Source organism: Microcaecilia unicolor, chromosome 3 (assembly GCF_901765095.1).
Source record: "Microcaecilia unicolor chromosome 3, aMicUni1.1, whole genome shotgun sequence".
In the NCBI taxonomy this organism is placed as follows: domain Eukaryota; kingdom Metazoa; phylum Chordata; class Amphibia; order Gymnophiona; family Siphonopidae; genus Microcaecilia; species Microcaecilia unicolor.
Genome location: NC_044033.1, coordinates 460,779,766 through 460,792,710, shown reverse-complemented (window position 1 = coordinate 460,792,710; position 12,945 = coordinate 460,779,766). Strand labels below are relative to the sequence as shown.

The 12,945-nt window shown below is 42.9% G+C and overlaps 1 protein-coding gene across 1 annotated transcript in view; it reads right to left on the bottom strand.

Moving 5' to 3' along the window:
* Positions 1-12,945, bottom strand: part of LOC115465214 (orexin receptor type 2-like) — a 111,252-nt gene that overhangs the window by 33,260 nt on the left and 65,047 nt on the right. The gene's annotated exons all lie outside the window — the stretch shown is intronic.

The window sequence follows — 12,945 nt, the reverse complement described above, 5'->3', positions numbered from 1 at the left end:
AGTGTGCTACCCAATTAGCACAGGAGTAGCACGAGAGACCTTACTGCCTCCTAAATAGGTGGCAGTAGGGGCTCCTGGTGGTAATGGCCGCAAGCTAATGGAGAAATTAGTGCATGGCCATTAAAAAAAAAAGCCAACTGCGGATATTTTTTAGCTGTGCTAAAAAGCGGCAAACCCACATGCTTACTGGAGCTCCAGATACTTTCTTGGGCACCTTAGTAAAAGGACCCCTAAATTAAGAATGCCACGGTGGTCAGAGTGGATATTCAGCAGCACTACCCATTCAATTGCCAATGACTATGTGCTCTTAGCCCGTCCAGCACAATTTCACCAGGCAGGATTCTCTCCTGCTTCTCCTGAATACTGACCTCTAGGTATTTAGAATTGTTGGGATCAGAGAGTATTTCAGTTCAATTATAATTGGACTGCTGTCCATTTTGGCCATACAATCTTGAGACAGCCTGACTGGAAGAACATGGCTAATTTTAGGGGCTCATTTTCTGTGTCCTGCTTGAGGTTATAACAAATTCCCTAAAAGAGATCTGATAAATGCTATCTATGTCGATAAGTATTTATATTTGATCAATTTGTGGATTTTGGCCATCAATGTCTGTATTTGATCAATTTGTGGATTTTGGCTATCAATGTCTGTCTGGATTTTTAATCTTGATTTTATTTATATTTACCTCATGCCGTTTCATAGAAACACTCAAAATGACAGCAACCATAGCAACTACTAAGCTCTCTAATAGCTCTATCTGTCTCATAAATGCTCTGTCCTCATCTCCACCACCTTTTCTAACTCAATGCGAGTTGCATCCAGGTACAGGAGGTATGTCACTGTCCCCATATTGCTTGCAATCTAAGTTTATACTTAAGGCATTGAAGGATGAATTGACTTGCCAGAGGCGACAAAGAGCATCAGTGGAGTTTGAACTCCAGTTTCTCCCATAATCAGCTTGGGACCACTAGGTTAGTCCAGCAGTTCTTTGGATAATGATGTAAGGGCATATGCTTTTCTTAGTTTTGGTGTGGATAGCATACTTAAATCAACTTCTTAGGCATAAAATTAGATATTTATGTGTCTACTTCCTTCAGTGGTATTCCAGCATGGAGCATGCATAATCACTATTTGGAATGAGTGTGGCCCTTGTGGTAATTTCAATTTTGGCGCACGCATCTGAAAAAATCTTTTTTATTTTCTGACCCTTGGCAGCTATGCATGTCAAGTGGAATTTGAAGCACGTAAACCATTACTGCCCGGTTACCATGTGAGACCTTACTGCTAGGTCAATGGCTTGCGGTCAGGTCTCAGACCCAAAATGGACACGGAGCAATTTTCATTTTGCCGCACGTCCATTTTCAGCAAAAAAAGGCATTTTTTGTAGGTGTGCTAAAAAATAATTCTGCACGCACCCAAAACATGCGTCTACACTACCGCAGGCCATTTTTCAGCACACCTTAGTAAAAGGACCCCTATGTGGATTACAATCAACATACATAATCAAATCATATAAATCAGCTAAAAGACATATTCATTTTCATCTTCCTTCCTCTTACAATTCATGGATAGATATATCTATGCTCAGGAGCAGGTCTAAATGTCAGCACATAAAGCATGCATGCACAAGCCAGGGGAGTAGCCAGACTTCGACGGGAGGGGGGTCCAGAGCATGAGGTGAGGGGGCACATTTTAGCCCCCCTTGGCTCTACCGACCCCCCCTTGGCACCGCCAACTTTCACCCCTCCCCCTGCTGCCAACTTTCACACACCCCCTCGGCGCCACAGCCCTCTCAACCCCCCTTCCCGCCGCCAACCTTCTCCCGCCACGTACCTTTTTGCTGGCGGAGGACCCCAACCCCCGCCAGCCGAAGTCCTCTTCTCGGCTGCACAGCGTTGCTGAATGATCTGATCAAGTTTGAATCTATTTCTGTGCGTGCTTCTGACGTCCTGCACGTACAACATGCAGGACATCAGACGCACCCACAGAAACTTGATCAGATCATTCAGCAAGCAATGCCGCGTGGCCCAGGAGAGAACTTCGGCTGGCGGGGGTTGGGGTCCCCCGCCAGCAAAGGTACGCGACGACGGCGGTGGGGAAGGGTTGGCAGTGGGAAGGGGGGTCGAGAGGGTCACGGCAGGGGGGGTCCAGGGCCAAATCTATGGGGGCCCAGGCCCCCATGGCCCCATAGTAGCTATGCCCCTGGCACAAGCATATCTTATATACTATCCCACTCATTCTGTAACTTGGCACCTACTATTAGACACTTTTCTATAAAATACACACCAAAGCAGCTTATCCCCAGATTCTATAAATTCGCGTGCCCAAAGTTTTGCCCAGCATGTGAATGTGCATATGCAAGTTATAAAATGATGGTAGTCGTATGTGCTACTTAATTTAGTAATAGGCTAATTGGAGTTAACAGCCAATTATTGGCTTTAATTGGTATTGGCACCAATTAGCATTTGTACACACAACTGCTTTTAGTCGCTATTCTCGAAGTAGCACGCACCGATCCTCTCATGCGCAACTTCTAGGGGGCATGGATGTAGGAGGGGCATAGTCATGTCAGGGTTGTGCCTAGGAGTTAGGCACACAAGTTACAGAATACAAGGAGTATTGCGCCTAACAGACAACAGATAGGTGTGAGCTTTTGATATGGCATAAGGTGTTTATGCCTAAATTAGGCACAAAACTGTCCTATAATGTCACGTCTGTGGCCGTGACCACCCTCAGCCTTACCTTCTTTCTGGGGGTCAGCAGCTCTGCTGGCTTCTGTCTATGTTTGTGTTAGTCTTGTCTCTGTCCTGGTATGCTGGCTGCTTCCAGCATGAACCTGATTGCTTCAGTAGACCTCACCTGTGTGGGCTATGTCTCTCTAGGGAGCCAGCATCTAAGATGGCTGCCACCGGCTCTGTGCCAGCTTCCAAGATGGCTCCTGCTTGTCTTTCCTGTGGGCTCACTTCCTATGTGTGTCAAGCCTCTCTTTGGGGTCAGTGTACTTCCTGCTTCTGTCCTGCTGCTGGTGACTTATCAGTGAGAGCCTTCATAAGGAAGTGCTGTGCTTGCAGTCAGGGCCTTTTGCATAAGTGTTATGCTCTTAGGCCAGGTCAGGTTAGTAAGTGTCTGCTGCACTACTGCTTAGCCTCTCTCTGGGTTCCAGCCCAGTTTCTTTCTGTGTCTGTGTCTCTGTTGTCCTTCCGTGGGGGTTCTTCCCTGCCACTGTCTGTCTGTGGACTGCGGGTCCTTCCTGGCTTACCCTGTGTTTGGGGTGAAGCCTCTGCTCCAGGCTTACCCTGTGTTGGGGTGAAGCCTCTGTTCCTGGCTTACCCTGGGTTGGGGTGAAGCCTTTGTCCGGGTTTGTTCTCTGTCTGTATGCGAAGCCTCAGCCTTTGTGGGTTCCCCAGTCAGTGTGTGGAACGGCTGTGGCTTCAGACCCTTGGTCTGTTCTTCCTGGTTACTCTGTTTGCTGTGCTGCCTGCCCAAGACCCTTGGCCTGTTCTTCCTGGTTACTCTCTTTACCCTAAGTCCTGCCTTGCCTAGCCTGTGTGCCTACCCTGCTTGTATATCCTGAGTGTATATCCTGTATCCTGTATCTGTCTAGCTAGTGTGTATTTCCTGGGTGTTTATTCCTGTATCCTGTCTCCACCTAGCTAGAGGGTTTACCCTGTGGGTATTCCCGGATCCCCGTTCTGCCTAGTGTGTATGCTGCCCTAGTCCTTGCTCCTGCTAGGCTTCTGTATGCCTTGCGTTCCTTGGTCTGTCTTCTGGGTCTTGCTAGTGGCTGTGCAGCAGCACACTGTCTGTGTTTAGTTCCTAGTCTGGTCACCCTCGTGTATCCCAGATCCAGGGTGGGTCCTCTGGATCTTCAGTTCCTGCCTTATCCTGCAAGTCCTGCCAGCCACCTGCACTTCGGAGCTCAACTCCGGAGGAACGGTGGCTAAGTGCAGGTGAAGCTGTTCCTGTTTCGTCTGTTCTAGTTGCCTGCCTTGTACTACTCCGGTCCAGAGTTCCAGTACTGCTCTTCTGTGTTTCCAGTCCCGAGGTGGTCTTGCCTGCCGCTGCCGCTCCTCGGCAGTGGCCCAAGGGCTCACGAACTCCAGTCCTGCCTCGAGGACCTGACAGCATGCCAAGGCCCTTGAGAACGCAACATATAATGACAATTTCACATGGAATTGCCATTTTAAAAATTTATTTATTTTATTTATTTATTTAGAACATTTATACCCCGCTTTTTGCCACTGAAAGCAGCCCCAAAGCAGTTTACAATGAACTGAGAAAACAATTACAATGACAGGAGAGGAGGTAGAGGAACAGAGGAAGAAGGGAAGGGAAAAGAGTCTAAAATGGACTGTGGAAAGCCAGGCGTTGAGATGTATGAAAGTGGCTGGAACAGCTCCCAACAAGGCTCGACGAAGCGCCGAAGAAGCAGCATGCAGCCTTAGTATGCATCATCTTGGCACCTACATTTTGGTGCTTTTTCTTGAATCTAGGCCTTAGTGCATAAGTGCAAGGGGGACTTACATGAGGGCAGTGAATGGGTGGCCATAAGCGTGTCACCAAGAAACATCCACAACTTATAGAATGCTTTCAGTTGCACATCTTGCATGGTACACTTGAATGCACCAACTTACATCAGCAATTGATGTCATACGTGGACATGCCAATGTGGTTATGCCTAAGTGGCATGATAGTATTGGCACTAACTTCCCTAATTCTATGTAAGTTGCCAAGAATTGTGCATACAAATCTGAACACTCTCCCAATTTGCATGTGTAATTTAATTGAATAATAAACCAATTCATGACAATTATTGGCTTTTTGACAAGCAATTATTGGAATTGATTGGAATTAATAAAAATGTATGTGTGTAAATTTAGGTGCATGGTCGATGCCTAACTTTTACTTGCGTCCCCAAAAAAAGGACACAGAAATGGGAGGGTCATGGGCAGTTCAGGGCAGATCAAGGGCATGGTTTTGAGTAATGCCACAATTATAGAATAAGGGGGTTCTGTGTATAAATTTAGGTGGGGCATTTGCACCACTTTTTCTTTGTGCAAATGGACGTGCCTAAATTTACATGTGACCCCTGAGACTTAAGCACTGTTTTATAAACTGCACCTAACTTTAGGTGCAGCTTATAGAATAGCGCTTAAGTGGGATTTTTCAGCACCAATTTTTTAGGTGTGATTTATAGAATTCACCACTAAGCATGCCCTGTTTTGGTGTCTACATCTTACTGCCAAGTTATAAAATTGCTCCGTGTGTGTAAATAATAAGTCTGTCCATGTTCCAACAAACAGTGCCCAAAATATGCCCTCATACAGGTTGCATAACTATATGTACATCCTAGGGACTGCATGTACTTTTATGAATGTACTCCATTTTATAAAAGCCATTTTACATGCATAAAGTAGGTGTGTACATACGGAACAAGAGTGCCATTCTGATCAACCCTTCTCAAAAATGATACAGATCCAAGTAGAGAAGGGAGACAGAAATATTTAAGGGATGGGACACATCCCTTATGAAGAAAGACTAGATGGGTTAGGGCTTGGAGAAAAGACTGATAGCGGATATGATGAAATCATGAATGGGGTGAAATGGTGAAATAGTGAACAGTCATTTAACTTTGCAAACAGCACAAAAAGACCTCCATAAAGCTAATGAGCAACAGATTGATAACAAACTGGAGAAAGTATTTTTTTTATTAATTAACCTGTGAAGTTTGATGCCAGAGGATTGTCAAAGCAACTAACACGGAGGAGTTCAAAAGAAGTTTGGACAACTTCCTGAAGAAAAAGTATATAAAAATGATTAGCTAGGTAAACTTGGGAAAGCCATCACTCATCCTTGCAAATGAGCTATAAAATATAAACCTACTTTTTGGAATCTGTCAGTATTTGTGATCCAGACGGCCACTGTCAGAGGCAGGATGCAGGGTTTGATGCATAGCTATTTTTTATGTTCTTAACCCTGTGCATCCTTTTAGCCAGAGTGAGTGAAGTCCATTTTCAGACAGTCAATTTACCTGAGCAAATCATTATTTAATACGGTAAATGGCTTTGAAAATGGTCATTTTAATATTTCATGAACTAAGATCATTGTTAGTAAGATAAACAATACAGGCATAAGAAAATAATTATCTTGAAACAAGACAGTACATCTAAGGGTCAAATTAAGCAGTGTCTGCGGTATTTAAAAAGTGAAAACGGGTAAACTAGATGGCCTCCGTTTTGTTTTTTTCTCACACTCCAAAACATGGATAGTTTTGTATAACATTAAATAAGTATCAGAAAAATCCAATTACTGGCTCTGACTCCTCTGCAATTTACTTATAGGGAAAGTTACCAAAAATAGACCACTGTAACTCAAGGCATGTCAAGGTGAAAGAGGGTAGATTTAGGAGTAACCTAAAGAAATACTTCTTCACAGAACGGGTGGTGAATTTGTGGAACAGTCTCCCAGTGGAGGTTATAGAGAAGAAGACTATGTCTGAATTCACGCAAGCTTGGGGCAAGTACATAGTATCTCCAAGAGGCCCTTTTTAATAAGATGCGGTAAAAATGGCCCTGCACTAGCAGTGGGGGCCAATTTTTCTGATTGCTGAGGCCCTTTTTACCTCAGTGGGTAAATACACCGAAAAAAGACATGTACATGCGGCAAGATTGCTCTTACCACTTGGCCATGCGGGGGGGGGGGGGGGGGGGGAAATCACTTACTACCACCCATTGAGGTGGCGGTAGGGGCTCCTGCACTAACCTGGCATGAACCGGATAGCGCACGGCACTGCCTGATTACCGCTGGGTAATCCCATGTGGAAATATTTCTTGAATATTTCTACTAGTGCTGGAAATGCCGCTGCTGGGGATGGAACTACCAATGGCGTCAGTTTTGGGCTGACAATAGCTCCAGATTGGTGCACGGTAAACCCGTGGTGGGCTTACCGCCACTTAGTAAAAGGTTCCCTAAGGGAGAGGAAGGGATAACAAATTGGATAGGCCGACTGGATAGGCCATGTGGCCAGTATATGCCTTTGTTTTTCTCTGTTTCTGTGTCTAAGGGTGTACCTGAATCTCCAGTACAAGGACACAGCACACAGTTTCAAAGCCAATACATAGCAGTTTGCCAGCCAGGGCAGGATTAAGGTGATGAAAATGATGGAGGAGATGGAAGGAACAATTTCCCTATGAGGAACGATTAAAGTGGCTAGAGCTCTTCAGCTTGGACAAGAAATGGCTGAGGGGAGATATGATAGAAGTCTATAAAATACTGAGTGGAAATACTAGACGTGAATTGCTTGTTTACAAGAACTAGGGGCATGTGTCAGTGTGAGACTTGTTGCATTAGCCCAGGCAGAGAGAGCAAGTGCAGCTGTGCTGAATTATTGAAGGGAAGGGGCAGTGATACTTGAAAGTCTTGGAGGACCTTGGGTAGATAGGTGGTCACTGAGAGGCTTGCACACTCAAACATAAACCCTGAAGGAGCTACTTCCCACGGACCTGAAGGGGACTCTACAAGATTCCTGTGCAGCTTTTAACTGTGGCACATCTGGGGAGCAGCCATAACACACTGTTTGAAAAACACTGACTTAGTAGTTTCATTGCATGCCCCTAGTTCTTGTATTTTTGGAAAGAGTAAACAAGCAATTCACATCTAGTATTCTACTCAGTATTTTTTTTATTTTATTTGTATTCAGTTTATATATTATACAACTAAAAAAACAGATAGTACAGGAAATTGGAAATCTTGACATAAAAGAAATCTTCAATGTTATCAAGTAACAGAAATCATTTCACCACTTTTGCCCATAACTAATTTAGGAAAGTTTGGATCCAATAAAGAAAAAAAAAAAACAGTCAGAAATTAATCCTTAATTAATGCTACCCAGGCTGCTTTCTCAAAGCTGTCATACAGTGTACTATCTGTGACTAGACTATAACATTATCCTGACTTGTCAAGAGAAACACAGAAAAGACGCAGGGCCTTTTTGGCTCTTCGTCCTAGAACTTTAGCCTTAGGTGCAAATTTTGTACTAAAATTTCCTTGTATTTGCCAAATATTATTTCAGACTAAGCAATTTCAATTCTTTGATCCCAAACAGAAGAAGTTTTGCTTTCTACTCAGTATTTTATAGACTTCTATTATATCTCCCCTCAGCCATTTCTTCTCCAAGCTGAAGAGCTCTAGCCACTTTAGTCGTTCCTCATAGGGAAGTTATTCCATCTCCGATGAATTATTAAAGGGAGGACTCAGAGAACTTGCTGCACAGAGTCAGTTAATTGTGGTTTTTCAGAAGGTGAGGATTTTGTGTGGAAAGGTATTTTTAATTTATATAGCATGGGGAGGGGGTGAGGTGCTGGAAAGCATCAAGTCAGTGAAAGAAAGGCAGGAGAGGGCATCCAGGGGGAGGAGGACTAGAGAGCATCTGGCCGGTGATGGAAGGAAGAAGAGTGCATGGGGGTGGGGGTGGGGGGGAGAGGGCAGCTAGAGAGCATCAGGCCATTGAAAGATAGTGGGAGAGAGCATCAGGAGGGAGGGCTGAAGTCAAGAGCATTGGACCATTGAAGGAAGGCAGAAGAGAGCATTTAGGGGAGGGCTGGAAAACATTAGGCTGGTGAAGGAAGGCAGTAGAGAATGTGGGGGGGGGGGGAGATGGCTGGATAATATGGAGCTAGTGAAGAGGGGAAGGAGGGGGGCTGGAGAGCGCTGTACCCTTGAGGAAGGCTGGAGAGAGCATAGAAGGGAGAGCAGGAGAGAACATTGGGGGGGGGGGGGGGGAAGGAAGGATATTGTACATCAGGCCGTGAAGGAAGGCAGGCGAGAGCATCAGCAGGTAGGGAGGGAGGGCTATAGAGTATCAGACTGGTGATGGAAGGGCAAGAAAGAGCATTGGAGAGAAATGATGGCTGGAGAGCACTGGGCTGGTGAAGGAAGGGCAGGAGAGAGTATGGGTGGAAGGGTGCCATTTTTGGACTCCCTCTGCAGACATGAATCTTTCTGATTTTTAAGCACACATATTAAGAATAATACTGGGGCATATTTGCATATTTAGTAATGAAAATTGTAGTTTACTTGATAAAAATTTAAAAAACAAATTCTAATTTTTGTTTTCGGTAATTTACTTTGCTCTTATTTGACCACTGACTATGCAGTCCAAAGGACATCCCAAAAACAATGACAGATTAGCTCAAAGCAGAAAATTCTTACTGCTAGAAGACTCCATTAACTTAGGAACACAGCTCAAGGATCTCAGTCTAGTGAAATGCCTTCCAGGATCCTCTGCTACCAGAAATACCAACCAGATACTGAATGTGGTCAGAGAAGAGAGTAAAGATTCTAATACCGATATCATAATCCATCTGGGACAAATGACCTGGCCAATAATAGAAAGTCTGGAGCACAGAGAGCATTCCAGAAGTTTGGGGCAAGAGTGGGATTTTCAGTGCTGGATACCCTTTTATTCGTGAAAAGAAGGATATCCAGCACTGAAAATCCCAGTTTTTGAGCACCATGGATCCTGAAGCAGGAGATGAAACCTTGGCCAAAGTCGGGCCGTGGCACTGGTTAGAGTCTCAGCAGACTACTGGGTGACTGAAAAGATAAGTCTTTTTTCATACCTAATCTAACAGCTTCGTTGAAGAGTTAGTAGCAATAAAAGCAGGAGGTTTTTCAGCCGGTGATGAAAGTGTTGGCCTCCCTTAAGTTGATTATTATATTAACAACGGAGTGTCCCAACATTTATTTGAGGCTTTTCCTCCTTAGACAACTCTAGTACATCGTCAATGGTAGATATCTTGTACTTTTTGCCTGGATGGGAGCCAGGATCCTTGCTCTGCTCCACAGTTTTGACCATTCTGATTTGTGACTTCTTGGGGTTACCAGTTCATATTTCTACTTCTGATTTGCAGCCTGTATTTGGTGAGGGTCTGAATTTAGTTCCTGCTGACTTACTTTTTTAAAGATAAGAGAGTGGAGGAATCTGCTTTAAAATAGTTTTTGAATTCATGTTATTTGTGACTGTAAAGATGAAACAATGTTTAAAATTTTAGGCATCCTTCTATTAAGGTGCACTTAACACACACTAATCATTAGCATGCGCTAAATGATAAGATACCCATTGGAATATAAATGATAAGACACCCATGCTAATCATTAGTGCACCTTAGTAAAAGGACCCCTTAATTATTGAACTTAAATACAATCTTAATATTCGTTTGTTAAATGATAAATTATATAACCCTTAAAAAACTGATGCTGTGCCTTGACAATTTTTGCACCTTCCACGAGATGAAAACAGTTGAAAATCACTGTAGTAAGTAGTACATTTAGAACAAAGTGGAGAAAGTATTTATTCATTCAACATATAATTAAACTCTGGAATTCACTGCCAGAGAATGTGGTAAAAGCAGTTAGCTTAGCAGAGTTTAGAAAAGGTTTGGATTATTTCTTAAAAGTCCATAAGTCACTATTAGAATGGACTTGTTAAAATCCACTGCTTAAATAAGCAGCATAACATTCTATTCTATTATATTCTATTCCGCTTTTTTCTATCCTACTAATTTCACTCAAAGAATCAAAGCAGGTTACAACATATAATCATTTTACTACAATATCATTCACACTTCAAAATATTTCTTGAATACAAAAGATTTGACAGATTTCCTAAACTGAAAGTTGTCTAAAATCCCCCAGAATTGAAAAGGAATTGAGTTCCAGTTTGACTGTGGAATAGCTACAGGAACTATTAAAAAAATGTTTATATTGAATTTTGTTCACTGAAGGAAGAGTTAGATTTAAAGTATAATGACTATGAGTAGGTCAATTTACAGAAGGATAGTGGATCAGAGTAATGTGGTCAGATAGACTGGAAACATAGATTTTATAATTGAAACAAACCATCTTAAATTCAACCCTTGTAGAGACAGACAGCCAATGAAGATCTCTAAGCAAAGGTGTCACATGTTCATATTTCTTGCAGCTAAAGATCACACTATTTTGGTATATTACCAGGTATTTGTGAAACAGGATACTGGGCATGATGGACCTGTGGTCTGTCTCAGTATGGCAACACTTAGTTCTTATGATCATAGACAAACTAGGCAAATTCCTGGGACCAAATTGTTTAGAAGGGGCGTTATCAGATTTACTTACATTTAAATCATTCAGGATAGGTCTTCTGTTATATTTATCTTCTCTTACTATACCATAATCTCCTGCCCATACCCTCCGGTCCCTCAGTGCCCATTGACTTGTACTACCAGGTCCAAAGCAGGCTTATCTTGAATCCACCAGACATCGGGCCTTCTACTTTGCAACTCCATTTCTGTGGAATTCTATGTCCCTTGCTATTTGAGAAGAATCTTCTTTCAAAAAATGTAAACCTGAGTTCAAAACTTGGCTCTTTCAACGTCCCGCCCCCCCCCCCCCCACACTTCTTAAGTTGATTTGTGATCCCATGCCAGTAAATACTTATCTCTGCTCGCCCCTCTCATTTACTTCCTTCACTCCATCCATATCCTTTCTCTAAACTACTCTTTGACTGTCTCTGTAGTTTGTGTGGATGATTCTGACACTATCCTTTAATATTTTACAGTTCTTGTCTGTTCTATTTTGTTTTTGAAATGTAAACCACTTTGATATGCTAGTAAGCAAAGGCAATCTAGCAAATCTGAATGAACTGTAAAATGTCCAGAGCTACTGCTGCTCGCAGACGTCTGTATATTCTCCCCACCCCCTGTGCATTTTCCTTCATTTTGTTTCACAAGTTTCAACTGATATGATTAATACTGTTGTGCACTTTTAAAGACCTGAAGATTATCAGAAGACATCCTGTTATGCCATAACCATTTTCTCCTTCTCAGTTGCTGTCGATGAAGAAACAAGCCTGGATGAAACCAGGGCTTGCTTTTGACAATGGAAAGTCTTAACAGGATGAGAGGGAGCAACTTTATCAAGCTTACATTTAAGAGTGTTGTTCCAAAAATCAACTTGATTGTCCAGAACAAGTGAATCAAAACTATCAGGAAAAAGATCTGAAAACGGTGACAACGCATTAAGATCCACTTAATGAACATTCCTAATAATCCTCTCAGATAAATCTGGTTGGTCCAGTGTAGTCACTGTCAATAATGAAAAAGAAACTATACACAAAAGGTAGCACATAAGAGTATATGGAGGAGTGGCCTAGTGGTTAGGGTGGTGGACTTTGGTCCTGCGGAACTGAGTTTGATTCCCACTTCAGGCACAGGCAGCTCCTTGTGACTCTGGGCAAGTCACTTAACCCTCCATTGCCCCATGTAAGCTGCATTGAGCCTGCCATGAGTGGGAAAGTGGGGGGTACAAATGCAACAAAAAAAAAAAAAAAAACCTTGTTGGGCAGACTGGATGGTCTTTTTCTGCCATCATCTACTATGTATGTATGTAATGATCAGTCCATGGTAAGGGGACAGAAATCAAATCAGTGAATGACAATCTAGATGAGCCACTGGTTATGAACAGGTCTAAAGTATGACCTGCCATGGGTGTAGGAATGTGAACATGTTGAGAAAGACCTACATCAGATAAGAACGTGAGAAAAGAGGCTGTTTGCGGAAGAAGAGGTCTATATTTATGAATATTAAAATCCCATAAAATAAGGAGATTCGGGAATTTTATAGTTGCATTAACTATAGTCTTCCCATCGCTGGTTGAAAGAGGGAGAGAACAGTTACACAATAAAATATGCATTGCTGGTTGGGTACCCCGCAATACGAACTAAAAGAATATCTGAATAAGAGAAACTAATTGAAGAGAGTTCCTGAATGACGAGTGATTTAGAACAAATTAGTATATAGGTACATAAGTATTGCCATACTGGGACAGACCAAAGGTCCATCAAGCCCAGCGTCCTGTTTCCAACAGTGGCCAATCCAGGTCACAAGTACCTGCAAGATCCCAAAACT